A 27,865-nucleotide genomic window follows, 5' to 3' on the forward strand; every position below is an offset into this window, starting at 1 on the left:
CAGATTAGGTATACAACACATTTACATTTCTCATTGGGAACTTGTACCTTTACATGATGCATCTTGATTCTTATTTTTTTCCCATTCCCTGCCCTCTCTTCACCCCCTCCACCCTCCCCTATTTACAAAGACTTTGTTTCTATTTTTTCCATTTCTCATCATTTTTATTTTCCCTTCTTTCCTTTCTCCTGCCACTTCCACTACCCCTTTGTACCTTTTCTTGCTATTTTGCATTATCAATTATTCATTCTAATCATTGGTACATTTTAGGTATACAATATGACATTCATCATTGGAAATTTGCACCTTTTAATAATCTCTGTTGGTTCTTATTTTTCACCCTTGTCCAGTGCTCCCTTCAACCCCTCGATCCCTCCCTATTTACAAAGATTTTGTTTCCATTTTTTCATTTTCTTATATTAATTCCATTGCCTTCTTTTCTTTCCCCTACCCTGCCCACTTCCTCTTCCCCTTTGTCCCTGTTCTTCCTATTCACATTATCTATTATACATTTTAGTCCTTATTTACACTTTCAGTTTCTCACACTACAGAAACTATTAAATATTTATACATGTGTGTCCTATTTATTTCACATAAGAGGATCACATCAAAGTCCATCCATTTAGCTATAAATGTCTCTAATTTCTCATTTTTTATGGCTGAGTAGTACTCCATTTTATTTAAAAAAAAACATTTTCTTTATCTAGTCTTGAGCTGATGAGCATTTGGGCTGTTTCCAAGTTTTAGCTATTACAAACTGCACTGCTATGAACATGGGTGCACATATATCACTGTGGTATGATTCTTTTAATTTTGGGGGGAAGATCCCCAGCAGGGAAATAGCTGGGTCAAATGAGACTTCCAGTCCTGGCTTTTGAGGTATCTCCATACTGATTTCCACAGTGGTTGCACCAGTCTACATCCCACCAGCAGTGGAGCAGGGTTCCTCTTTCCCCACAGCCCTGCCAGCATTTGTTATTGTTTGATTTCATGATGGTAGCCATTCTTTCTGGAGTGAGGTGGAATCTCAGCATTGTTTTCATTTGCATCTCTCAAATGACCAGTGATTTTGAACATTTTTTCATATGTTTATTTTTTATTTCTACTTCTTTGTCTGAGAAATGTCTGTTCAGTTCAGATCCCCATTTTTGGATTGGGTCTTTAAATTTGGGAGGTCTGATCTTTTTAAGTTCTTTATAGATTCGAGATAGTAGACCTTTGTCTGAGGCAGGTGAAGATTTTTTCCCACATTGTGGGTTATCTCTTCACACTGCTGGTGGTTTCTCTTGTTGTGCAGAAGGTTTTTAACAAGAAGTTATACCACTTGTTGATGTTTTGCGCTAGTTCATGGGCAACTGAGGTTTTGTTCATAAAATCTTTTCCCACACCAATGTCTTCAAGAGTTCTATCTAACCTCTCTTGCAACCCGTTCAGCATTTCTATTTTAACATGTAGATCTTTAATCCATTTTAATTTTAGTTTAGGGCATGGCAAGAGATATAGGTTTAAATTTAGTCATTGAAAAGTTGAAACCAAAGTTTTCCAGCACCATTTATTAGAAAGGCTATCTTTCCTCCAGTTAAGGTGTTTGGCTCCTGTATCAAAAAAGAGATGGCTGAGTGTGTCTGGTGTTGTTTCTGCATCTTCTAATCTGCTCCATGGGTCCTCAGGTCTGTTTCTTTGTCAGTACCATGCTGTTTCTTTCACAGTAGCTTTGTAGTATGGTTTCAAGTTGGGCATTGTAATACCCCGTGCCATGTCTCTGTTACCTAGAATTGCTTTTGCTATTCTGGTTCTCTTCTTGTTCCAAATGAATTTTTGGATTGTTTTCTCAAGGTCCATGAAGTATACTGCTGGGATCTCAATTGGAATTGCATTGAATCTACATAGCAGTTTTGGAGTATGGCCATTTTCACTATATTGATCTTTTCTGCCCAGGAGCAAGGGATGTCTGTCCATTTTCTGATATCATCTTCGATCTCTCTTTTCAGAGTGCCATAGTTTTCAGAGAAGAGGTCTTTTATTTGTTTTGTTAGGTTGATTCCTAGGTATTTCAGTTTTTTTGGATGCTATTGTGAAAGGAATTATTTGTCCTACTTCTCTCTCAGTGAGTCTGTTATTTGTGTAGAGGAAAGCTATTGATTTTTGTGTGTTGACCTTGTAACCAGCTACTTGACTGAATTTGGTTATTAAGTCTAGAAGACTTTTGGTGGAGTTCTTGGGGTCTTCTATATAGAGTATCTTGTCAAATGCAAATGATGACAATTTGACTTCTTCATTTCCTATCAGTATTCCTTTTATTTCTTTCTCTTGTTTGATTGCAATTTCTAATATTTTCAAAACTATATTGAAATACTAGAACTCAATCAAACTCTTGAAAAAATGAACTTAGCAGATGTTTACAGAGTATTCCACCCACAAAATCAGAATACACATTCTTCTCAGCTGCACATGGATTGTTCTCCAAAATAAACCACATACTCGCACATAGAACATGTTTAAGTAAGTGCAAAGTAATTGAAGTTATCCCCTGTATATTATTAGACCATAGTGCAATGAAATTGGAGATCCATAGCAAAAGAAACTGGAAAAATTTCATAATCACGTGAAAATTGAACAACACACTTCTGAATAACCAATGTGTCACGGAGGAAATCAAAGAAATCAGACAGGTCCTTCAATGAAATGACAGCAACAATACAACATGTCAAAATCTATGGGACACAATGAAAGCAATCTTATGAGGGAAATTCATAGCAGTGAATACATGAATTAGGAAAACATAACAAGCCCAATTAAACAACCTGATGCTGAAGCTCAAGCTTCTAGAAAAAGAAGAGCATGACAAACCCAAGGGAGGAAGTTATAAAGATCAGAGGAGAAATCAATGCAATGGAGACTAAGAGAATGATACAAAAAAATCAATGAAGCCAAGAGCTGGTTCTACAAAAGAATCAACAAAATTGACAAACCCTTAGCCAACCTGATCAGAAAAAGGAAAGAAAAGGCCCAAATCCATGCAATAGGAATGAAAAGGGTGAAATTACAACAGACCCAGCAGAAATCCAGAGGATCATCAATACCTACTTCCAGAACCTACACACCAACAAGATGGAAAACACAGAAGAAGTGGACAGATTCCTAGATACATATGAATTGCCAAGGTTGAACGAAGAAGACTCAAAAATTCTAAACAACCCAATATCAACCAATGAAATTGAAAATGTAATTAAAAACTTATCAACTAAGAAAAGCCCAGGTCCTCATGGCTTCACTGCTGAATTCTACAAGACATTTAGAGAGGAACTACTGCCATTTCTATTTAAACTCTTCAATGAAATTGAAAAGGAAGCAATACTTCCAAATTCATCCCTGGAAGCAAGCATCACCTTGATCCCCAAAGCAGAGAAAGACCCAACAAAAAAGGAGAACTGTAGGCCAATTTTACTAATGAACAATAGATTCAAAAATCCTTAATAAGATACTGGCAAATAGAATGCAGAAGATAATCAAGAAGATCATACACCCTGACCAAGTGGGATTCATCCCAGGGATGCAGGGATGGTTCAACATGTGCAAATCAATCAATGTAATATATTATATCAATAGAGCCAAGGACAAAAACCATATGATTATCTCCATAGATGGAGAAAATGCATTTGACAAAATCCAACATGCATTTATGATAAAAACCCTACAAAAATTGGAATAGATTGTCTCTACCTCTAAATGATAAAAGCCATCTATGAAAAACCAACAGCCAGTATCATACTGAATGGTCAAAAACTGAAATCCTTCACACTAAAATCAGGAACAAGACAAGGATGTCCACTGTCGCCACTCTTGTTCAATATAGTTTTGGAAAGAATCTTATTAAGGTTCACATTCTGTGAAATATGATGACCCAGTGGAGTAGGTTTACGAAACTTAAAACTGTAGCTTTCAATGAGATTGTTTACATGCCTGCATTTGAACTTATTGCAGCCTCTCACTTGCTTCAATCCTCCTCTGACATGTTTCCCCACTGACATATAGCTGACAGTATGGTTTCGTATTTCAGTAAAGGTGAGAAGTTATATAGAAAGTTCATTTTCTTCTTATCCCATGCACCTACCCATGAAGCTGTATTTTTATTTTTCCCTTCCCTCCTGAATGCAGTATCCTTGGTTCAGACAAAAGCCTTCCATTATTTCTTTTGGATCTTTATTCTCTTACATTTTCTAAGATATAATTTCTATAATTTAGTCTACCTTTTTATAATAGTGGTACTTGATGTGCACCACTAGCCACCCTCATCCTGAGTACCTCCATTGAATCTTGTCAGTATCTTCAAGCTCTAATATTTTTGATTACTCTAAAATATTCTTTCCTTAACTGCCTTTAGGTACCTTACATGTAAAAAATATTTTATGTTTTGAAAGAAAGAGAAAAATCATGATTTTAAACACATTTAAAGAATTGACTTATAAATATCAATAATTATCTTATAACTCTCACTGTTATGCTATCATTTAAAACTTTTGCAATAGTTTGAAGAAGCAGAATAAAAACCTCATTTTAATCTTTCAGTAAGATTCCACTGTGCCCTGTAAAGCAAAACAGAGAGCAGTGTCTTGGTTTTTTACATCTAGACATGTCCAGAATGTATGTGGTCCACATAAGATCTATAGATTGATCTGTGTCATTTAGGACAGATTTGTGCTGTTTCATACCTGTGCGCAAGACTGTCAATGGCAATCATGTCCTATTCCTAAAATACTTAATCAGAAAAAGAGCAATGCAGCTGTGAGATGATTAGTATCCCACAAGCCACAGGGAAATGGATGCCTAATGGTTCACTTAAGAGGCTTAATTGAAAGAAAAGGGTCAGAGATGAATATGTCTCTCTGTTGCTATTCATCTTTACTCTGAGTCATCATGGTCAGTGGGATCTGATCAGTATCAAATAAATCTCCAGTGACACACCATTCCTGTTATCTCTCTCCTGGAAGTTAATGTAGTAATCAGCCCTTGTTCACAAATTGATCTGTGAGAAATAATTGACAGGTTGAGATGTGTGGTGTCAGTCGCAGAAATAACAATCTCCCCTTTATGTGTTATCTTTCTCGGGACAACCACTAACACCATCCAATCCTTCACAAGATACCCATGAAACAGTTCCAAGGATGAATGCTATTATCTCCGATGGCTTGATAAAGAAAGTGAGGTACCAAGATAGCAATGGACAATCTCAAGTTTACCCTAATGATGAACATGTGGAATGCTTCTTGACTCTAATACTTTGTGTCTTCTATGTATAGCAGCTAGAAAGACCTTATCAAATACCAAATAAAATCACATCACTCCCTTTAAATGACTTTACACCTAAATCTTTGAGTTAAAAGGTACTATAGAAAATAGACTTTATATGTCTCTTCATACTCATACTTCACATTCTTTACCCTCTGAAATTCATGCTTTTTCAAATTTTCAAATAGACACACAGAGAACAAAAATAATATTTTCCTGGAATGTGAGGGAAGATTAAAGAGACTGCTCATGATCCCCAGATTCTGGCCCAGGACATTGGGGCACATACACTATGCCCAACTTTGACGACTGAGGGTATTGATATTGTCACAAATCAGTAGCAGATCATTTTGTACTGTGCTATTGTGACTTGGTTTACTTGGGAAGATCTACCCTAGTGTCATCATTCTTTCTATTCCCCAAAGAAGTGGGACTTGTCGTTTTTAAAGTGTGTGTTCTTGCTGTTCCATCTGACTGGGCTGCTAACTTTCTGGATCTTTGCATAGTTCTCTAATAATCCAACTCTCACATTAAATATGAGCTTGACAGAGACTTATGTCTGACTCTCAGGATAAAGGAAACTCTTAGTCATCCCAACCCACATTCCAGCACTGCTTTTCTTTCTTCCTAGTATTTATGGTTACCTAAGTTTATCATGAGTATTTTGTTTCATTTGTCACTGTTCTTTCTCCTGTAAAATGTGACCTGAAGAAAGATTTAACCTACTTTGTCTTCTTTGCTCCTGAGATCCTGATGTCTATTACATTTTCTGGCATACAAAAGGTGCACAACAATTGTTGAACATATTGCATAAATACAATTTCTAGGATTCCTGCTTTGGAATATTGTTTGTGATCTTTTCAAAAGAATATGCCAGCAGATAGTGTACAGTGTTGTAGGTATTCCATTGAGTCCTAATCAGTATGGATTATTATATTTCTGCATTGAGATGGATTCTTATGTGCCATTGTATTATAGATCATAGAGATTGCAAGAAAGAGACATGGGTAATCCATCTTCAACGGGAAATAAATGTACCAAGTCTCCAGAACAAATTCACTTTGTCTTTCTGAAGTCTTAAACATTTCCAAAAGGAATAATTCACTTTCACAAACTTCTTTGTTAGATTAGTTGACAGTAATGTGTACTATAATAGGAGGCCCTGTATTTCCCCCTATAGTTCTCAGACACTTTCTTCTTTAAGCAGATACAAAGGTTTATATCAGCACTGTGGACTGTAAGGGGTAGAATATCACAATGGAAGTCAAGATTCTTAGATACTAATCTTGGCTTTGTTCTAACTGGTATATTGGGTAAACAGCTTGAAAACATTCCCCACCCCAGATGCTCAAATTTAAATTAATAGAGATTAATGTGTTAAGCAGAAATGTCATGACAAAAAGTGAGTGTGCAGAAATGAAAACGTTATAGGTATAAATAAATGTATTGCTATGCAAGTGCAAACAATCCCTTAATTAAATAAAGTAGTCTATTGTTTCTTTGTGCTCTAAGTTTAATTCTAGGTAAGTTTATAAATAGTTGAGTTTCTTACTTTAAGTTGTTCCACAGGTCCATGTGGTGAGATATAATTTGGTTTTTAAAATGTTAGAATTGCAAATTACTAAAATTTAAAAAATGAAAGAATTCATCAAAGTATTTCATGAAAGTAATTAAATCATGTTAACCCAAAAGGCTTATAACACAAAGTAGCTTTCCTTTACTGGCTATTATGGCATCAGCTCATCCTCTTCCCATTAAGCTGCCCCATTCCTAATAGTCTCATTTTTTTTGCTTTTAACTACATATACTTCATTGGTATTTGTGTATTATAATGTGTTGATCTATTAATTTCAAATAAAAGTAATATATTCCAGTTTAGGTAATTATTATCAGGGTTATATTAGACCTATTACTTAACCTTACTCTGCATCACTCCTCATCTGTAAAACTAGGCAGTAATTTTAGCCACTTCTTTTATATAGGTGAAATAATTTAATAAATTTTATCCATTCATTTATTTATTTTACAGAGAAAAAAACTTTAATTAGAAAGTTAGAGGGAAAGCAACCAACTTGAGGAGGCTAAAGGTGCATACTCTGATACAGGATTTCAGACTGATGCACCAGGAGACAGGAGGCCAGCTTTTAAAGATTAACTGAGAACTGGGGTCCAGTTGATCATTATCTCAGTCCTGGTGCCATAGTGCTGTAGCCATTATAGCTGAGAGATTGTGTTCCCTGGAAAAGATTGCATCTTCCTATGGTGGTATTAGTTATGTGGGGCTCTGCCTTTCCTGGAACTTAGGTGGTCACAGGTTTAGGACAATGGGTGAAGACTTCTAGGTGTAGCTGTGTATCCTTATAAAACTCGTATATTCACATCATCAGACTTAAAATGGGGAGAGGGACATGATCATATAAATTCAGTGCTAATCAACCATATCTGGCTATGTCCTAGAGAGACACTCCCTAAATGATCAACATAATGCTGCACAAAGCTTAGAGGAGATTTGACACAAGATTTATAACAAAGTGTGATAGCCAACCCGACTCCATCCTGAGGCTCAATGCCATTTTGTACCTGTGATTGGACAAAGTGCTTGTGCTTGGACAAAGCATCTAAAACCCACATCCTGCTTGGCAGAAAATGTGCTGCAGTTCCAAGATGTTTTGTAGCTCACCTAGTGTGTGAAACTTCCCTGTGCCCCCCCCCCCCACCAACCTGGCATGGTTCTGCTTCTGTAAGATTCCACTTGCTGTTCCCTGAGCCCTCCCCAACTAAAAGCATGTTTGAAAGGAGAAAGCAAACTGCTTCCTTTTGCTGAGAGAACTGTATGGGCACTAGCTCCCCTCAGCCACTGGCTTAATAAATGGGCTCAAATCTGGCACAGAGTGTGGCTCATCTCTATTATTCTAACTCATTGGTCCATAACAGCTGGAGGACCCAGCAAGATGTCCACCACGGGTAGTCTGGCCTCACTGTGATCCCTCCAGTCTATGGCAGAAAACTATAGGGGAGGTGGCCCCTGGGATATTCAGGGGCCTGTAGTCTACAGGGCCCTGTAGTCTCAATGCCAACAATGAGGGGACTGTAGAGGCACCTGACACACCCTCCAAATTTTCTGGAGTCCATCTGGTCTGGTCTGCAGGTAAGGATCCTTCTGGTTCTGATGGGGAACAATAAGTAATGCGTTCCCCAGCCCCTTCTAAGGTCAGGATGCTGACTGAGGTGGCCCTCTGGTCTGGTCTGGTCTGGTCTGGTCTGGTCTGGCTACAAGTTAGCCAACCTGGTAAATCCCTGGGGATAGCTGTGGAATGGAATGTTTTTAGCCTCTGAATGATTGCTGTGTGAATGGGTGAATGACTAGCAACAGGTAGTGTAACCTATAGACTGTCCTGACTGTGCCCCATAACAAAGAAGGGGATTTCCCCCTTGGAGTTACAGGGTCTGAATGAGGTCATACTGTGGTTTCATGGACTCATCTAAGAAAGGCCAAGTGGGTGCTCTTGTGAAGAGATAAATACACACTAAAGCCTAGATGGTCCTTAAAGTGGCTGAGAGGCCCAAAGCCAGTCAGTGGATTGAATGGTTCCTCCCACAGAGGAACACTCCCTTTGTCTGTCACCACATCATTCAATCATGCACCACACAAACACTAAGGCTTTTTTCTCTATGTCCAGACACCCTCATTGTCCCTGAACACTTGGGCCTGTCTTCTTTCTCTGAATTGTGGCTGACCTCTTGCCACTGGTACTCCCCCAACTGCTTTCTTGCCTGTCTTATTGCCCCTAACACTGTCCCTTCTGTGCCTCACACATCATATTTTGGCTCAGGGCCAAATTCTCTATCTTCCAGGCTGATGTCCCTGGCATTCTTCCCTTGACCCAAAGCCGACTAATTGGCATAACGGAAGTGCTTTTCAGTTTCAGGGTTGGCCCAAATTTGAGTCCTGTCTTCTGGTCCATCTTTTCTGCCACCTTTCTGCCTTCCCTATGTCCTGCCGACAGATGAGCATAGGTGAATATTTAATTCAGTCAGTTCTCACTCATCTGCTTTTTCTTGATCTCCATCTTGGGCCATCAGTGTATTTCCTCTTGGGTTTCTGATTCCTTAAACTGAGTTTTGAGGACATCCTCTGACCATCAGTGGTTTTTTTGCCCTAAGGGCATCTTTTCACCTCCCTTTGAACCCCAGACCCTTATTGACCTTGCAGTTGAGGTCATCCACAACCCTTACAGAGAGATGGATTTTTGAGCCTCTTCACCTTTCTCCAGTGGAAACATCAGTGGCTTCTGAGCCTTCAAAATTGATACAGGGGTCCAGGTCTCTCCTTTTAGGCCCCCAATCAGTGTACTGTCCAGGCCCCTCTAACTGCTGACCCCTTTGATATCCTCTCCCTCATGCTGTTTTGTCTTCTTTTCTTTTTATTTGTTCCTCCAGCTCCTATTCTTGTGTATCTCCTGCCTGCCCTGTTTCTCTACTATGGGGTCATCATCTTCACTACTTGTTACACCCCTGATTTGCATGCTTAGAATTTTTTCCTCAGGATTTTCTGATGATTACGGAGTGGAAATGTCAAAGGACAAACTCTGCCCTTTTTGCAAGCTTGAGTGCCCTCTTTTGGTGTGGGATGGCCTTCTGAGGGATCCCTCATCCCTGCATTGGTGCAAGCAGTTTGGAAGGTTGTTACTGGCTCACCAGGACACCTTGATCAGTTCCCTTACATCAACTCCTGGTTTACTTTAGTGGAGCACTCTTCTCCATTGTTTCCAAAACCTATTGTTTCCCTTGTGGGCAAACTCCAGACAGACAGAAACTTGTTCTGCAGCAGTCAGATGCTGAGGAAGTCCTCCCCTATCCACCTCTTTATAACCCTAGTTTACCCCCCTCTCCTGTCTGTCCTAACCCACCTGCCTCTGGCTTCCTTGTTTCTTCCTCTACTTCTCCTGCCACCGCTCCCTTCATAGGAGAGCATCTCTAAAGCCAGCAGGACGTCACCACCTCTGGAAGATGCAGTCCAGAGATTCTCTTGCCTTTGAGAGAGGCGCATCCTCCCAATGGAGCAGGACCAGGAACCCACCCATCCCTGGTATATATTCCCTTTTCCGCTTCTGACCTCCACAACTGGAAAACCCAGAATCCACCATTCTCTGAGAAGTCACAGGTTCTGATTTCCCTGATAGAGTCCATCTTCAGGACTCATCTACTGACCCAGGATGACTCTCAGCAATTGTTATTGACCCTGTTCACTGCTGAGGAGTGGGACAGGATTAGGTTTGAAGCTAGAAAGTTTTTATTGGGGAGGGCATTCAGAGGAGGAGGCCCATGAATTGCTGAAGCAAGGGTGCCCCTCAGAGCAGCCTGAATAGAATCCAAATTCTTTGAAGGGGGGGGACAGGCTTTGATCACTTTTCACCAGAATTTGTTGAACAAGATTCAAGCAGCAGCTCAGAAACCGATAAATCTGTCAAAAACCACTGAAGTGACACAAGGACCAGAAGAGTTCCCTGCTGCATTCCTGGAGAGACTCCAGGGTTCTGGGTTTATACCCCATTTGACCCCTCTGTTCCAGAGAATAATAGAGCTATAAATTTGGCTTATGTTACTAAGTCTGCCAATATTAGGAGAAAATTACACAAAATGGAGGGATTGACAGGAATGAGCATGTCTCAGCTGTTAGAAGTAACTCAAAAGGTATTTGACAATAGGGATTCAGAAAAATAAAAATTAGCCAGAGCTATGGCAGAAAGATCAGCCAAAAACCAAGTAAAGATCTTGGCAGCAGCCATCAGAGGGGACCCCACAGGACCCAACCCTTGGGAAAGGGCAGGTGCCTAGAAAGCCTGGATGACACCCACCATTGGGCAGAAATTAATGTGCCTATTGAAAGGAGGAAGGGCACTGGAAAAATGAATGCCCCACAGGCCCTCTGCCAAGGTATTATCCCTCCTCACTGCTAGAGGAAAGGAAGATTTAAACTGAGGGACCCAGGGCTCCTTCTCTCTTGGTACCTGGAAGCCCATGATAAATGTTGAAGTAGGGGGCCAATGGGTTGGTTTCCTGGTGGACACTGGTGCCCAGAGGTCAGTTTTTAAAACTCCCCTGGGAGAGCTTTTATCACAAACCATTCCCACCCAGGGGGCCACAGGAACAGTCCAAAACTGCCAGCTCACCAGTGAGCAACTGGTGAACCTGGCATCAAAACAAGTTACTCACTCTTTTCTGGTACTACCAGACTGGCCATTCCCCTTGCTGGGGTGAGACCTCCTTCATAAGCTAAAGGACACCATTTCTTTCATTCTAACCAAGGCTCAGATGTCACTCCTTTTATACCAACTGTCTTGAACAACTGTTCAAGGAATATCTCCTCTTGGGGGAAGAAAACTCAGAGGAAACCAGCCCTGGGAGCTTATTGGACAGACTTCAGGTGGAGTTCCTGAAGGTTTGGGAGGAAACTAACCCACCAGACTTTGCTGCCCACCATGGTCCAGTGATAGTTGAGCTCTTGTTGAGCCATGCTTCCATGAGTTCGACAATACCTCATCTCTCAGAAGGCTAGACAGGAGACAGCCCCTTATATTAAGAAGTTGCAGGACTTTGGGATATTAAGTCCCTTCAAGTCTGCATGGAACACACTGTTCCTGGCAGTACAGAAACCAGTGACATCAGATTATAGGCAGGTTCAGGACTTGAGAGAAGTTAACTGGTGAGTGATAACTCTGCATCCTACTGTCCCCAACCCATATACCCTCTTGAGTTTGCTGTCTCCTGAACACCAAATGTATACTGTGCTATATTTAAAGCATACTTTTTCCAGTATGCCCCTTGCCCCAGCTAGCCAGCGTGTCTCTGCCTTCGGGTGGGCTGACCCACTTTCTAGTGGCTTCTCCAAGCTTACCTGGACCTGGCTGCCTCGAGGATTAAAAAATGCTCCCACCCTGTTTGGTGAGGCCCTCCAGAAGGACTTCATGAGGTTTTGATCCCACCACCCTAACCTCACCCTGCTTCAATATGTGGATGATTTCTTATTAGCTGGTACTAGCTATTCAGAATACCTGCAGAGGACATGAGAGCTTCTTCAGTTATTAGAGGAGTTGGGCCAAGAAGACACAACTCTGTGCTCCTAAAGTATGGTACCTGTAGTGTTAAATCTCAGAATGAAGAAGTGCTTTGTCCCAGGCCAGGAAAAGGGCCATCCTCCAGATACCCACACCAACTACTAAGAAACACATATGAGAATTCCTAGGTGTAGGTGGATACTGTTACCTGTGGATATCTGGGTTTGCTGAAATAGCATGGGCCCTCCATTCTGCCACAGGAGGAAATCAACCCCTAGAATGGAGAATAGATGAAGAAAAAAACCTTCCAGATTCTGAAAAGAGCTCTGGTATCAGCTCTGGCTCTGGCACTACCCAATGTTACTAAGCCTTTTCATCTATCCATCCATGAGGTAGGAGGGATTGGTAAAGGAGTCCTAACACACTCCTTGGGACCCTGGAAGCTCCATGTAGCCTATCTCTCTAAAAGATTAGATCCTATGGCCTCAAGATGACCTTCATGTCTTTGGGTGGTAGCTGGTACAGCTTTATTGGTCAAAGAGGCTGATAAGTTGACCCTTGGAAAGGTCCTAGTCCTAACTGGCCCTCATTCAGAGGAGACTATGCTCAGGGGGACTACCAACAAATGAATGTCAAATGCCTGCCTCACTCAGTATCAAAGCCTCTTGCTCAACCAGCATTGGATAGTCTTCTCAGCAGGACAGGTTCTCAATCCGCTACACTGATGCCAGATGATGACCCCAACATCCCAATTCATGACTGTGAGGAAGTGCTGGACCAGACCCAGGGAGAGTGATTGGACTTAAAAGACACCCCCTTGGCTGAGGTGAATGGCACCTTCTTCACAGATAGAAGCAGCATGATGGTAAGTGGGACATAGAGGCCAGGGGCTGCAGTGACTATAGTTGATCAAGTCATTTGGGCCCAGCCTCCATCCTAGGGGACCTCGGCCCAAAAGGCAGAACCAATCACCTTGGCCCAGGCCTTGAGATGGGGAAAGGAAAACAAGATAAATGTGTACACTGACAGTAGGTATCCCTTTTCTACTCTACATGCCCATGTGAACATCTACAATGAGAGAGGGCTTCTGACAGCTGTAGGAAAGACTGTCAAAACAAAGAAGAGATATTGTCTCTCCTAGAGGTGGTATGGCTTCCCAAGAAGGTGGTCATTATTCATGTTTGGGGTCACCAAAAGGACAATACACCCAAGGCTAAGGGAAATCAACTTGAAGATTATGCAGCCAGAGAGGTACCCATGGGGCCAGTTGAACCCTTAGTCATCCAGGCTACTGTGAGTCCTCCTCCTACTTTTCTTCTGACAAGCTCTACTTACAATGAAGAGGATGATAAAGAAGCAAGTTGGCTTCAAGCAAAGAAAGATCTCCAAGGCTGGTGGAAAGGTCCAGATGGTTGCATCTACCTCCCCACCCATTAGGATGATAGCTCATTCAGCAGCTGGATTTGGTCACCTGGGGGGCTCCAAGATACCTGAGATTCTAGCTCCAAGATACTGCTTTTCAAAGCTGCAGGAGCTGTCCTGCCAGGCCTCTCTTAGGTGCCCAACTTGTGTACAACTAAATCCATGCCAGGGCCCATCTGTGCCTTTCAGGGTCAGGATCCAGGGTAGGTATCCTGGACAACAATGGGAAGTGAATTTCACAGAGATCAAACCACCAGCAGGTGCCTATCACTACCTCCTGGTTTCCATAAATATCTTTTCAGGTTTTTAGCAGAGGTCTATGCTACTCGGTGGGAGACTGCCAGTGTGGTGGCAAAAAGACTTCAGGAATTAATTTCCAGATTCAAACTAACAGTGTCCATTGGATCTGACAATGGACCCACCTTTGTAGCATCTATAACTCAGTCAGTAGGGCACTGAGTATAAATTCAAAACACCACTGTCCCTATCAACCCCAAAGCTCAGGGCAAGTGGAACAGATGAAGTGGACCCTAAAATCTACTCTGACCAAATCGATGTTGGAAACTGGTGAAGAGTGGGTTAGCCTGATGGCTTTGGCTGTTGTTAGAGTTAAGTGCATCCCTTATAAAGCAGGTTTTACTCCTTATGAAATTCTGTTTGGAAGACCCTCTACCCTGCTCCTCAAAGTCAAAAGTGAGGTACTAGAAGAATTTATAACCTGTCCCTGTTAAAGTATCTCCAGTCTCTCCAACAGGTACAGAAAATTGTTCACTCCCATGCATGAGCTCCTCAACCCCATGCCCAGCTCTACACCATGTAACCCATTCCAGTCTGGGGATGCTATCTTCATTAAGGATTTTTGGAGTGAAGGACTGAAAACACCCTGGAAGGGACCTTACACAGTCATCCTCACTACACCCTAGGCTCTCAGGCTTGAAGGAATCTCAACATGGGTTCACCATTCATGCATCAAGCAGGTGAACCAATGGACTGCTGATCTAGTACCTGATCCTTTAAAGCTAAGGCTAGTCTGATCATGATTGTCATACTCGTCCTTATTGTATTTGGGCTGATGAAGCCAAGCTCTGAGGAAATCCGATAGGGAGAGTTATACTCCTTTCTCCCCACTTCCTTTAGCTCAGGAGAAATTCTAGGAAACATTACTTTTGATACCATCTCCCCCTGGGAACCTTCCAGGTTGCCCAAGGTTGATCTCTATAAATTAGGAGAGACTGAGGAAGCTACTACTATCAGTTCATAAACCTGGGAAGCCATGACTTTTATGTGTGTCCAGGATTCAATCTATTTGGAGAGCAGGGTTGTGGGTCCCCAACTGATTTCTACTGCCCTAACTGGGGTTGTGTAAAGATTGTGGGGAACCAAATGTCACTAATGATATCATAGTTTGGAAACATGGGTGCCAAGTCACAATTCTGATACAAAGGCCCTGGGCCTCTAAATGGGCCATGGATGGAATTGGGGCTTCCATTTCTGGCCCTCTGGGGAACTAACTCCTGACCCAGGGGAAGTCATTACCTTTCAAACCCATTTTCTAAACCAAGCACTGAGACAGCCAATAGGACACTTAATGAAAGTAAAGGACCCCTTTCTTGAACCTCACCCTATTATCCCTCCCTCAGTGTGTCTGATCTTAGATACCAATAAAGTAGACACCCTATGCATACTTCCTTCCTTTCTATTCTCCATGCTGGGAGTCATCCACACTGTGTTAAACCTGACTCAACCAGGCCTGACTCAGGACTGTTGGCTCTGTCTAAAAGCAAATCCTCCTTATTATGTGGGTGTGGGAGCCTTGGGCCCAATCAAAACTTTAAGTACTCCCTTAGCATGCACATCTACAATGTTCCTCTTGACAATCAGTGAAGTTTATGGAAATGCAATCTGTCTGGCAACTTCTTATGATATTAGTAACTCCCCTTTCCATGCTGTGTGTAGCCAAACCATGACTCTAGAGACCTTGAAGGGCTATTTTGCCCCTAATAGCACTTGGTTAGCTTGTACTTTGGGACTCACTAAGTGTGTCAAAACTCCTGAGGGAGATACTAGACCTGAGAACTTGTGTATCCTGGTCCAAGTTCTCCCTCAAGTTTATCTGTACAGAGGACTGAAGGGATGAAATTTAATAACACCCCAAGACTACCATACAGACAGAAGTGAGCAACTCCCATAGTCATTCCAATTTTGTGGGGATTGGGGGTAGCTGGATTAGCAGCACTCTTAACTGCCATATTGGCTAGAGGAGAACTCAGACTCTCAGCTTTAGAAGAACAGGTAGACACTGACCTAGGAACCCTGCAATATGCCATCGAGACTCTTTACTCCCAAGTAGAGTCACTAGCTGAGATGGTCTTCCAGAATGGAAAGGGGCTTGATCTAGTGCTCTTTTCACAAAGAGGATTATGTGCTACTCTAGGGGAGGCATATTGTTTCTATGCCAACAGGTCTGGTGTAACCCACAATACCCTTCAAAAGGTCAAGGAAATTCTAGATAGATATCAGAAGGAGAGGGAAAGTAAAAACTCATGTATCATAACCTGTTCAATTGGAGACCTTGGGTAACTGCCCTCATCACTGGACTGGTTGGTCCCCTTATCCCACTTTTTCTTGGACTCTTGATTGGCCCTTGTATTCTTAATTGGATAATCAACTTTGTAAAACAGCTCATAGCCTCTGTTAAACTGATGTACATGAGATCCTACTATAATCCCTTGTATAATCCCCTGCCAAATCAAGAGGCTCTCACTGAGTCAATGGTTTGACACCATGCTTAGAGGAGCTGGGACTGTGATAGCCAACCCAACTCCATCTTGAGCCTCAGTGCCATTTTGTACCTGTGCTTGGACAAAGCGCTTGTGCTTGGACATAGCACCTAAAACCCACATCCTGCTTGGCAGAAAACTTGTTGCAATTGCATGATGTTTTGTAGCTTACCTAGTATGTGAAGCTTCCTTGTGCACATCCCCCCACCCCACCCCTAACCTGCCATTGGCATGGTTCTCCTTCTGTAAGATTCCACTTGCTCTCCCCTGAGCTCTCCCCAACAAAAAGCATGATTTAAAAGGAGAAATCAAACTACTTTCTGTTGCCCAGAGAACTTTATGGGCACTAGCCCCCCTCAGCCACTGGCTTAATAAATGGGCTCAAATCTGGCACAGAGTGTGGTGTACCTCTGTTGTTCTAACTTGCTGTCCCATAACAAAAAGGATACAATGAGACTCAAGCTTTGTTTTGGTTTTAGTTTCCTGTTAGACCCAAACAGAGAGACATGGTTCATAGGAAAAATGTCTTTTAAGTCCTTAATTGTCCCAGAAGAAAACATAAATCATTCTTTTAAGGACTAATAGGTTAGGACCCAGGATTCTGCCTTTTCCTTATCCTTATGGTGGTTCCTAACTATGTCACAACTGCACCATCCTCACTAAGAGATGCTATGCTTCTTAATCTTAAGAAGGAAGAAACAAAACATATTTTCATTTTCTTCCTTTTATGGTATTAACTATTTCACTATCTGGTTTACTTTCCAGTGGCATGTTGAAGAATGAGTAAGTAATAAAATTTAAACCCTCTTTTGCTATTAAGGTCAGTCAGCACTTTCACAGGTTACTATTGGGACATAGGAAGAGTCTTTTGGCTTCTTCAAATCTTTACCAATCATGTTAAGTTTCAGGATGTCCCATGGTCATACTTGACCATATAGTTTCCTTTGGAAACATGAGACATTCCTCCCTTTAGTACAATGTGCATTGGTTGACTCCTTTCCTCTGGGAAAGTGACTTGGTTGATTCTTTGTCTCATTCTAGTGGTAGAGGCTCCTCAGAGGGGTTCTGTTATGCCTTTAGAGTACAAGAGCCAAAATATTGGCTGTTCACTTAGCCTTTTTGTCTTCCTTGGCTTTTGTCTCCAAGCCTTGGTTACTGAACATTCAGAAGGCCAATTACAGTGGTTTTAAAGTAGAGTTCACAGGCCTTAATCCTATTGTAATTTTCTCTGGATATCAGAAGTCACTGTCATATTCCATTTATCTTCCAGGGAATGGTTTATCATCTTAAAATACTAATCATAATCCTTTGGGCATTAACAGATTACAAGTGCAAAGTTTTACAAGGAAAATGTGAAACAAAGATAACAAAAGCATAAAGAAAAAGGAAGAAAAAAAGAGCCAGCTACAAAATATTTTTAAAAAATAATGTCAAAAGAGTTTTTCAGAATTAGACTCCTTCTAAGTAGAATGTATTTGCTTATAGATGTGCCTTTGAGGTAACTAATTTTGGAGTGTACCATATTTAAGACATACCTTATTATCCTAATAAAAATAGGAACACAACCTGAAAATATACCTATCATTACAAATAATGTTGGCTCTCTGTGGCAGGGGTGGGGGCACCATGTCAAGATGGTTTTCTTAAATTCTGTACTCTAGAAGTCATGTACATTTAGGGAATACAAATGCATTTAACACAAAAAAATGTCAGCAATGATTAGCATCACTGTTGCATAGAAATGTTTACATATTTTCATAGCTTTTTAAAAAAAATTAGAATCTATGGCTCAGTAGTACAGGTGCAATCACTTATTTTGTGTTTAAAAGATTTAACAGTACTGACAAAAATCATAGAAAGGCTTAAATCTTAAAGTATTTCATTACAAGCATGAGATTGATGTTTCTTCATAGGATTAGTATTATTAGATCCCTGTGATCACTTTCCATAAACTAATATTCTGAATAATCACATCTCATTAATTTGGGTTAAATTTGTATCCTTCCTTGTTATTGCAGTGTAATTATTCATTGTTCTACCAAGTAGTATAGTAAATCTCTTTCCTTTCTGATTCAAATTTTAGGCATTTTTTTCTGCAATTAATTTATTTCCCTTAATCTTTTCCTGTTCTCTCTCTCTCTCTCTCTCTCTCTCTCTCTCTCTCTCTCTCACACACACACACTTCTTGTTTGCTATATTATCTAGGAAAACATGACATAAATGTTTGATAAAGTTTTGCTTAATTTCCCATGGCTCTATGAAATGACTGTCAGCTCAATCAAGTACATGATTTAGTGACTTTTGAGAACTGCTACACAGGTGTTATCTCAAGTGTTCTTATTCTACTATCATTTTCTAAATATTCTTTATCTTATTCTTTTTTCCTATATCTTTCTTCTATTTCTCATTCTCCCAATTTCATTGGTTATCATAAGGCAATAGTACTCCTAATAAAATTGTTTGGAAGATTTTCTTTACTTTTTCATATTGTTTGAAAATGACATTAAGTTGGATAACCTCACAATTCTTCAGTATCTAGATGCTATAGTATCAATATTTTTACATAAATTGTGTTATTTTTCCCAAATTATTTATTAACTTCAAGTAAATCTCAATTTGTTGTGGTGCAGACTCTGTTGTTTGTGGGTAAGTGGAGAACTGGGAAGAATCTGTTCTATAGTCAACTACAACTTTACCCCTCTGATCTCTGCTTCATCTCTCATTTCTTTCTATTGTATTTGCTGTATTCAATCCCAATTTAAGTGGTCTAAGTTACTGTTTTTCTTTTATTTTACTCTTGGTTATTTTCTTTTCTAGACATTTGTTTATATATGACAAGAAAAGTGTGGATGCATACATGCATGTGTAAATTAGATACGTTAAAACTATTTTCAAGGATTTGTATAATTACATGTGACATGGGAATATTCACAACTATCCTTGGCTAAAAGCTTCCTGTAATTCTATTAAAAACTTACTAAGTTCTCAAATATAATTAAGAGATATATCTTCATTATTTTTCCTCTATTCAGATCCTGCTTTTTTATTAACACATATTAATTGTACCAATTAAGGAGATTCAGTGTGATATTTCCATACATATCCTCAGTGTACACTAATCTTATTCCTCCATCTTTTTGTACCCTTCCTCCCATCTTGGTACCCTTCCCAGTTTTTTTTTTTAAATTTTGGTCATTATGCTTTTACTGTTGTTTAATAACCACAGACTGAGTTTTTAACTTATTAATGTTCCTAAAATATCATCTTATTATATCATCTTTATTATATCATCTTAAAATATGCTCTATTTTTATTTTTATTTATTTATTTTTAGTACCAGGGATCGAACTCAGGTCCTTGTGCTTGCAAGGCAGGTGGCAGAACCACTGAGCTAAATCCCTGGCCCAATATGCTCTATCTTTAAATGAAATAATCAAATTCACTATTTTTTTAGAAAAATAAGAGACATTTATATATCGTCTACATTTTTAAAAGCATTAGTAGCAGAAAACATTTTCTAATTTCCCACTCCTAAGGATTTATTTTGAAGAATATTTGATTTTTTCTTCCATAAAGCAATGAAAAGAGGGGTTTTAATTTTGTTTCCAAGATATTTAGGGTTTATACAATAACTTTTACTTTTTATTATTTTGATTTTGGCTATGTAACATTCCTAAAAGGAAGATATGTTCAGTTTACCTTATTCTATTTCAGTGTATTCCTCTGCATAAATGAACTTCTTGATTTGGTAAATGTGAATGTCAATTAATAATAGAGAAATAAAATATACTATCAACAGGTAGAATTTTAACTCATTAATAATTCAGAAAAAAAGTCAGTATGATTGGATTCTTTTATAGATTTTTAACTATTTAATGTCCAGGGCTACACATTCAAAAACCATATATAGGATCTTATTTTTCATTTAGATCACTGAAATTGAAAAGATAGGCTTACTATCTCCATCAATTTCCAATTTCTTTACTGGCTACCAGAAAAATGAAACAGCAGCTGTAGTCTGAAATTCCAGTCCATGATCTGAAGGTTGATTTATGGCACTGAGGAAAATAAACATGTTTAAGAAGGAAGACAGCATGGGCATAGAGGGCATCCAAATTGCATTGTATAGGAGGTAACATGAAAAATGATGCAGGCTAATGGGGTTTTGAGAAACAGAACTAAAGGAAGAAAGGTAGAAAGGCCCAATTTAATTTTCTGTTGTTGCTGAAGCAAGGATTTTTCCAAATGGCCAGGATAGATGTGACTTTTTACATCCACATTCTCTGACAATAATTTGTAGAATATTTGTTATATAATGCACACATTAATTATTTGCTATACAATATAAAATAGTGCAGAATAAACCAATAATTATATATATTCTATACATATACTTTATTTTGTATATGTATGGATTACTTCCTATGTGGTTAAGTTGTGAAACTCTTTGTTGTTGTCATAATAATTTAGGAAGGAAATGTCTCATCGAATATTCCTCATCATCATTATGCTAATCTATCTCATTGTTTCTCTTAAAGAATTTACTCTACAAACCTTGGAATTTAACCTTCAAACCGCCACCTCCAGTCAATAAAATGTAATTTTCCAATTTTAGAGGCCAAAGCAAAGCCATTTAAGAGATACCTAGTTTTTTAATGAAAATAAATTATTTGATCACTATAAACTCTTGTTTTGTGTTTCATTCTGTTATGGTTGTATAGATAATGAATAGTATGATTTGATGATTTATTCTTGTGTGAGCTATTTAACAGTATATTTCTTTGTGTCTGTCTCTAAGATATAATTAGTCTATAATATTTGATATTCTATCAGCTGTTGTAAAAATTTATTTTCCTAATTTAGGTTTATTTTATGTCATGTCACTAACAATATTATTACCTTTTTCATGTAGGTGTGTGTGTGTGTGTGTGTGTGTGTGTGTGTGTAGCTCATTTTCCAGATAATGGTCATATAATTAAATTTTGTACTTATTGATATAGAACCAGGTACCTTGAAACATTGGATACTGACCAAATGTGACAGTTTCTTGGAGATATAGTCTGTACTTGCCTAATACTTGAAATTGTTAAGATGAACCAGATATTGTGGACATAGCTTTTGTCTATTTTTAGTTACTTGAGATCAGCACCATTCACTTAGTTTTCAGATTACAGTATGGCCAGGTGCTCCCATCAACCATTCAGTGTTAAAATGAAGGGATTATCAGTATCAAGACAATACTATGGACAGTTTGGGAAAGCAGCATTTCAGGCAAATTGTCTTTGAAGGAAGGAAGGTTTATCAGACTTACACACTAGTGCTTTGTCAAGGCAGTTTCTCTGGAACCGATCAAATAGAATCCATCTCTGTAACCAATTTTGTTGAGGGAATATTTGAAGTAATGTTAGTAGGATATTAAGCTTACTATATTAAAGAGAACTATTTGGTTATATTAGAGCATACTATGTACTATGACTTGGATATAGTGTGAGTTTGTCACCAAAGGGTTCTTGTGGTAGAAATTTGGCTCCCAGTGCAGATTCTAGGATGTGGTTGAGTCTTTAATAGGCAGGGCCTAGTGCTAAGTATTTAAGACCTTGAAGGCACTGTTTTCCAAAAGGATTAATGTTGGTCTCATGAATCTAGTTCCCTGGACAATGAGATGTTATAAAAGGCTTATCTCAACTCCTCCACACATTTTCAACCATTGGGACCCTATCTTCCACGAGTCTCTCACCAGACCTGAACAGAAGATGGAACCATGATATTTAACCTTCCAGAACTATGACTAAATCAGTCTCTTCTTCACAAATATACCAGCATCGGGCATTTTGTTTGTTTTGCCAATGGAAAAAAGAATAATATACCTAGTAAATAAAGAAAATTTCAAGCAGTTCATTATTAAATCATAGAAGACAGACAGTAAATATCTGTGAGGTCACAAAATAATAAACTAAATATGTATGATGTCCTAATTTTCCTAATATGTCAGTTTTTTTATTTTGATCTTAATTTTTTTCTTTTGTATCATCCTTCTACCATTTTTAATGTAAAACAATGAAATTATTTTCTTTGTAGTTAGATTCTATCCACTTAAATTTTTGACAGACAAAATTGGCATTGTGTTCTATCTATGAGCTAAAATATATAATGATTATTGTCTTGAAACTAGACTTCGAAAGGATTTTGATGTTTGTAATTTTTTTCTTATTTGGTAAATGGAAAGTGCACTGTACTGGTTATCAAGATGATTATGATCCTGTATCACTTGTAAATTATACAAAGCCTTGATTGAGAAATCAGTCCAATTCTATGGACTCAAATGGGAAATAAATGTGAATGTGTATGAGTGCAACAGAAGAAGAGGAAAAGAAAAGAATGAGAAAAAATAATTTAACCAAGTAACATCAAGAGTTCTCTCCAATACTTTTTTCCTCAAAAGTTATAGAAAGGTTATGTGAAATATTCACTACATATTTTTTTCTGATTAGTAAAGTATACCCATGATATAATGACTGATTTTGCCTTGGTTTTTAATAATTCTTTCCTAGGTTCTCATCAAATTATTAATATTATCTACTTTCTCATATAAAATGACTGCATTTAGATGCAAAACTATGTAGTTTGTTGGGATCTAAATATCATTGGAATTTAATTTTTGACAATTTGGATATTTTGACAATGAAAACACTTTATATGCACCTTATATCCCTGTGCTGGTGAGGAATGGCTACATATTAACGAGAATAATGAAAACAATCGAGCAACTATCTGAACTCTTCTCATTGTTTAAAACAACAACAATAAAACTCTTATTATAATAAGAAGTCTGACATCTAGTGTCATTGTCATCAGGTTTAAAGATCTGTCTTGTGTATTCCATCTTTTCCAGGCATTATTCTATATTCTTTTCTTTTTCTTAATTATTTTTTTTGCTAGTTAAGGTGGCATAAGCCTATACTCTCAACCGCTCAGGAGGATGAGGTGGGAACAATGCAAGTTCAAGTCCAAAGAGATAAGTTAGTGAGTCTTTGTCTCAAAATCTAAAAATAAAAAGAACTTGGAATATCATTCAGTGGTACAGCACCTGCCTAGCATGTGTGAAGCCCTGGGTTCAATTACCAAGACCAAAAAAAATAAGTTGGTAAATAAATAAGTAAGAAAATAAATAAATACATTTTCAAATGTTTTGTATCATGGAAATTCGCAATGCAAGTAAAGATAATTTTATAATGAATTTCTATGTATTCACCAGCTGTTTTTGCAACTGTCAAACATTTAACAAACTGCTTTATTGATTCTTCTTGCTCTGCATACCTTTAGTTTTACTGCAATGTTTAAGGAAAGTCCCAGACGTAATGTAATTTGACCATCAGATATATATATATATATATATGATAAAGATAGCTTCTTTATGTCCAGTTGAATTTTGACTATAAAATGAAATTTTATAATGAATTTCCACAATTTTATTAAGCTAGAGTATTCATTTAGCAACCATTTTCTTACCAAAATGCAGAAAATAGCTGTTTGCACAGTAATATTCAAATACTTCTACTTTAATCTCTATAAAATGGTTAGAGGATAAGTATTGGGTTTATTTATTTTATTCTGGGAAATGGTAGGGAGAGTATATGATTAAGTTTAAATTTTTGTTCCCAAGTGACCTTGCCTACATCATTCTTTCCAAAGAAATATTAAAAATTTATATTCATAAGGAAAACTGAGTTTTGGCTTTCAGATACATTTCTAGATATTCTTTTAGTATAAATAATAGTATTACAATTTTTTAATTTATAAAATCTTTAGCATACATTACCATATTCAATCCTTAACATCAATGTATGAGGTAACCAACATTCATTCATAAACAGTGAAATCTATGGCCAGGGGTTGCACTTCTAGAATGTTGCAATAAGGAATTCGACATTCCCACCCTAGCAATAGAAGCAAACCTGATAAAACCACGTTAATTTTTTAAAGAATTCTTTCAAAATCATCTTAAAGGAACACAGAAAATAAACATAGTTATTCAAGAAAATCTACTCAACTCAAAAGAACCAAGTGACTGTGGTAACTGAACCATGAATCTTTCCTCAGCTTGCACCTCTCAGCTTGGCAGAAACTGCGTCTGGCTTCAGTTGGATGTGGCCAAGAGGCTGGTCAGTCGTCGACCCTCAGATTTCAGGTGAGGATCCCTCCATTCTAACCAGCACAGCAGGGCACCACAGTTCTCCTTCTAAGTTGAAGAGGGTAAGTTCCTGCAAGTCCCTTTAAGAAATCAGAAGCAATCTTCCTCTAGTGCGCACCTATCCATAAGAATGAATCTCTATCCCAGGTAAGACAAGATGAGAGTGGTGATGCCTTGACACCCTAACCCTAGCTTGCTCACAGAGCAGAGTTTTTAACCAGGAATGAGGACACTAGAGCTTACTGCCTGACCTGCTCTACATTTAAGATCATTAGAGAATTATTCATAAGAATGATTTGATAGGAAGAAGTCCAGAAGAAAGAAAGCTCCACACCTTTTAAAAGGAAATAACTTTATTATAAACAGTATAGGACAGTGAAGCCTCAATCATTCATGAAAACAAAAGCTCTTCCAAAATAAAAGGAATAATCTGAGTTATAAGTCAGCTAGTTCAGCAGACAGAAACAGGGCAAGAGACAGCTAAGAAACATGCTAGGATTCTGAAAAGAAGCATCAGAGACTGGTGTCAAGAATGGTTTTGGCCCAAATTAAATTTGATCAGACTGCTGAGAAATTTATGCTTCAGGGCATTGTCAAAAACAATACAGTAATTAGTTTGTAATCAGGGGAGCCTAATATATAAGATGTAATACCAGTTGAAGCAGCTTCACAGAGAGATAGCCAAAGAGAAGTCCACTGAAATGGCTGTCATTAAGGCTGTCATTTCAGGGCCGTTTGGCATGCACTCAGGGCTTAGTCCTGTGATGAACAACAGTAAAAGGCTTCACAGCTCTGGGAAAATGCACTTCAGTAGCATAGCTTAGTCATGTCACTAACCCAATACATTAGCAAACAAAAATAAAGAGAACAAGTCAGGGGAAAAGGGAGTTAGTGCCCACAGATTTTTTTCAGTGTCTAATTTTTGTATAATAATGAAATACCAAAGAAACAGAATAATGTGACCTACACAAGAAAGAGGAGACAGGCAACAAAACCTGCCTGTGAGACGGACTGGATATCAGAATAAAGACTTCAAAGTTATCATTAAAAATATGGAGAAAGAACTCAAAATAAATAATACATGGAATTTATTAAAAAGAACCAAATTAAAATTCTAGAGTTGATATGCACAATAACTGAAGTGAAAAATTAACTAGAGGAGCTCAAGAGTACATTTTAACTGGAAGAGAAAAGAGTACATGAACTTGAAGATAGATCCATAGCAAAACAGAAACATGAAAAACACAAAGAAATAGAATGAGAAAAGAAAAAATAGACTCAGGGAAATGCAGGATCACTTTAAGTACATAAGGATTAACATAATTGGAGTATCAGTATAAAGGAAGAGAAAGAAACAAGTAAAAAAAATTATTTGAAGAAAAAATGGCTGAAAATTCCAATTTGCCTAAACCATTTACCTACACATTCAAGAAGTTAAGTAGGATAATGTAAAGTGATCCAGTCCAAGACACATCATTATAAAAATGCTGAAAGCCAAATACAGAAATCCTTGAAAGTAGGAAAAGAGAAAAAACTAATTATCTACAAGCAAATCCCAATAAAATTAACTGCTAATTTGTCGTCAGGAACAACAGAGACCAGAAGGTAATTGGTTGGTATGCTCCAACTGTTGAAAATTAAAGATAAAAGCATGTATACCTTGCCTAAAGTAATGAAACTATGAAAGTTTAGAAATGGCAACTGAACCTGTATTTCTTTTTTATTGAAGTGCTTTTTGGACTCTGATAGGCCTAAAACTGCTTAAGGTCCTTATTTAAAATAAGATTTTTAGACTACAACCTTGAATATTCTTTGGGGGTGGGTGTAAGGAATTTTATATTAATGTACTCCAGGAGTAATTTTGATGTAGGTGGTTTTAAAAATCACAGTGCAATAATGCAGTGTAATAAAGGAAAGAGCATGCCTGCAGGAATACACGTGTATTGGAATCCTCATTCGCCACCACTTGCCTGTTTAACTAGGACAAGATGTGGAGCTTCTTGTCTTTTCCCTTTTAAAAAAAGGAAATTATACTATGTTAAGAGGTTGTTGCAAGAACTGTATAATATAATGTTCACCAAACTGATTCCCAAATCAGTAAGGCTTTTTCTTTCCTCTGATTCCCTACGTTTTGCACGTGTCACTTTATCTCTCTATTTCTGATGTTACCATCTCCTAAAACTATAATTACTTTTTATCTCGAGTTGATAACTTGTCATTTAGCCAGTATGTCTGTTCTCAAAGAAAGGACAGTAAAACCCTGGATTGTAGGCCGGGGATTTAGCTCAGTGGTTTCGCTTCCTGCTGCGCAAGAGGAGGGACCCAAGTTTGATCCCCGGTACCAACAATAAAAACTAACTTGGATTGTGAGTACTTGTTCTGCGACTGTTCCCCAAGACAAGTAAACGTTTCTAATAATTTTTTAATTGATAACCTAGCGATGTACTGCAAGAGAAGTAGTACTCTATGGCTAAGGTTACATGATCAACTGAACCACTGGTGGTGGTGGTGGCTGTTCCTCCTCCTCCCCACCCCCACCCGCTCTGGGATTGCAGATGATGTTCTCTCAATATCAAGAGGTTATATAGGAGATCTGGTCTGTAGAAGTGGAGGAGAAAACGGCAGAGGGATCCTTTACTCCACATGAGATTAGGGAGATGAGTAAAATGTGGAAAATAGTGCAAACTTTTATCTAAAACACCACCCAAATAAGGATTTAGCACTGTGAGTGATGTAACTGTTTAATGAAATTTCAATGTCACGTTTCCACGAAATCCTCAAAAGGAGGTAAAAGCTAGTGTCATTGGCTAGGTTCCTTGTTAAAGTTATATAAAAAGAAAAAGATTCCATTGAGCCAATAGCCTTGATTCAGTTAGTGATAGTGAAAGTTGTCCTATAAAATAACACTCCTCTTGTATCCTCACACCAACCAGGAAGGTTTTCAAATGTAAATGCATGTTAATTTGTTTATTTTTCTTTATATTTTGTATTTTCTTCATTATTTTGTATTATGTTATAGTATTATAGTCTTTTTATATGAATATTTTTGGGTCAGGGAACAACTGAGTTTCCATCATTTCTTGTAGTGAAATTATCTTTGATATAAAAGTGTTTTGGATTACAAG

This window comes from Heterocephalus glaber, unplaced genomic scaffold (genome assembly GCF_053883595.1).
Source record: "Heterocephalus glaber isolate CG9 unplaced genomic scaffold, H.glaber_assembly_v1.0 deba00001429, whole genome shotgun sequence".
NCBI classification, from domain to species: domain Eukaryota; kingdom Metazoa; phylum Chordata; class Mammalia; order Rodentia; family Bathyergidae; genus Heterocephalus; species Heterocephalus glaber.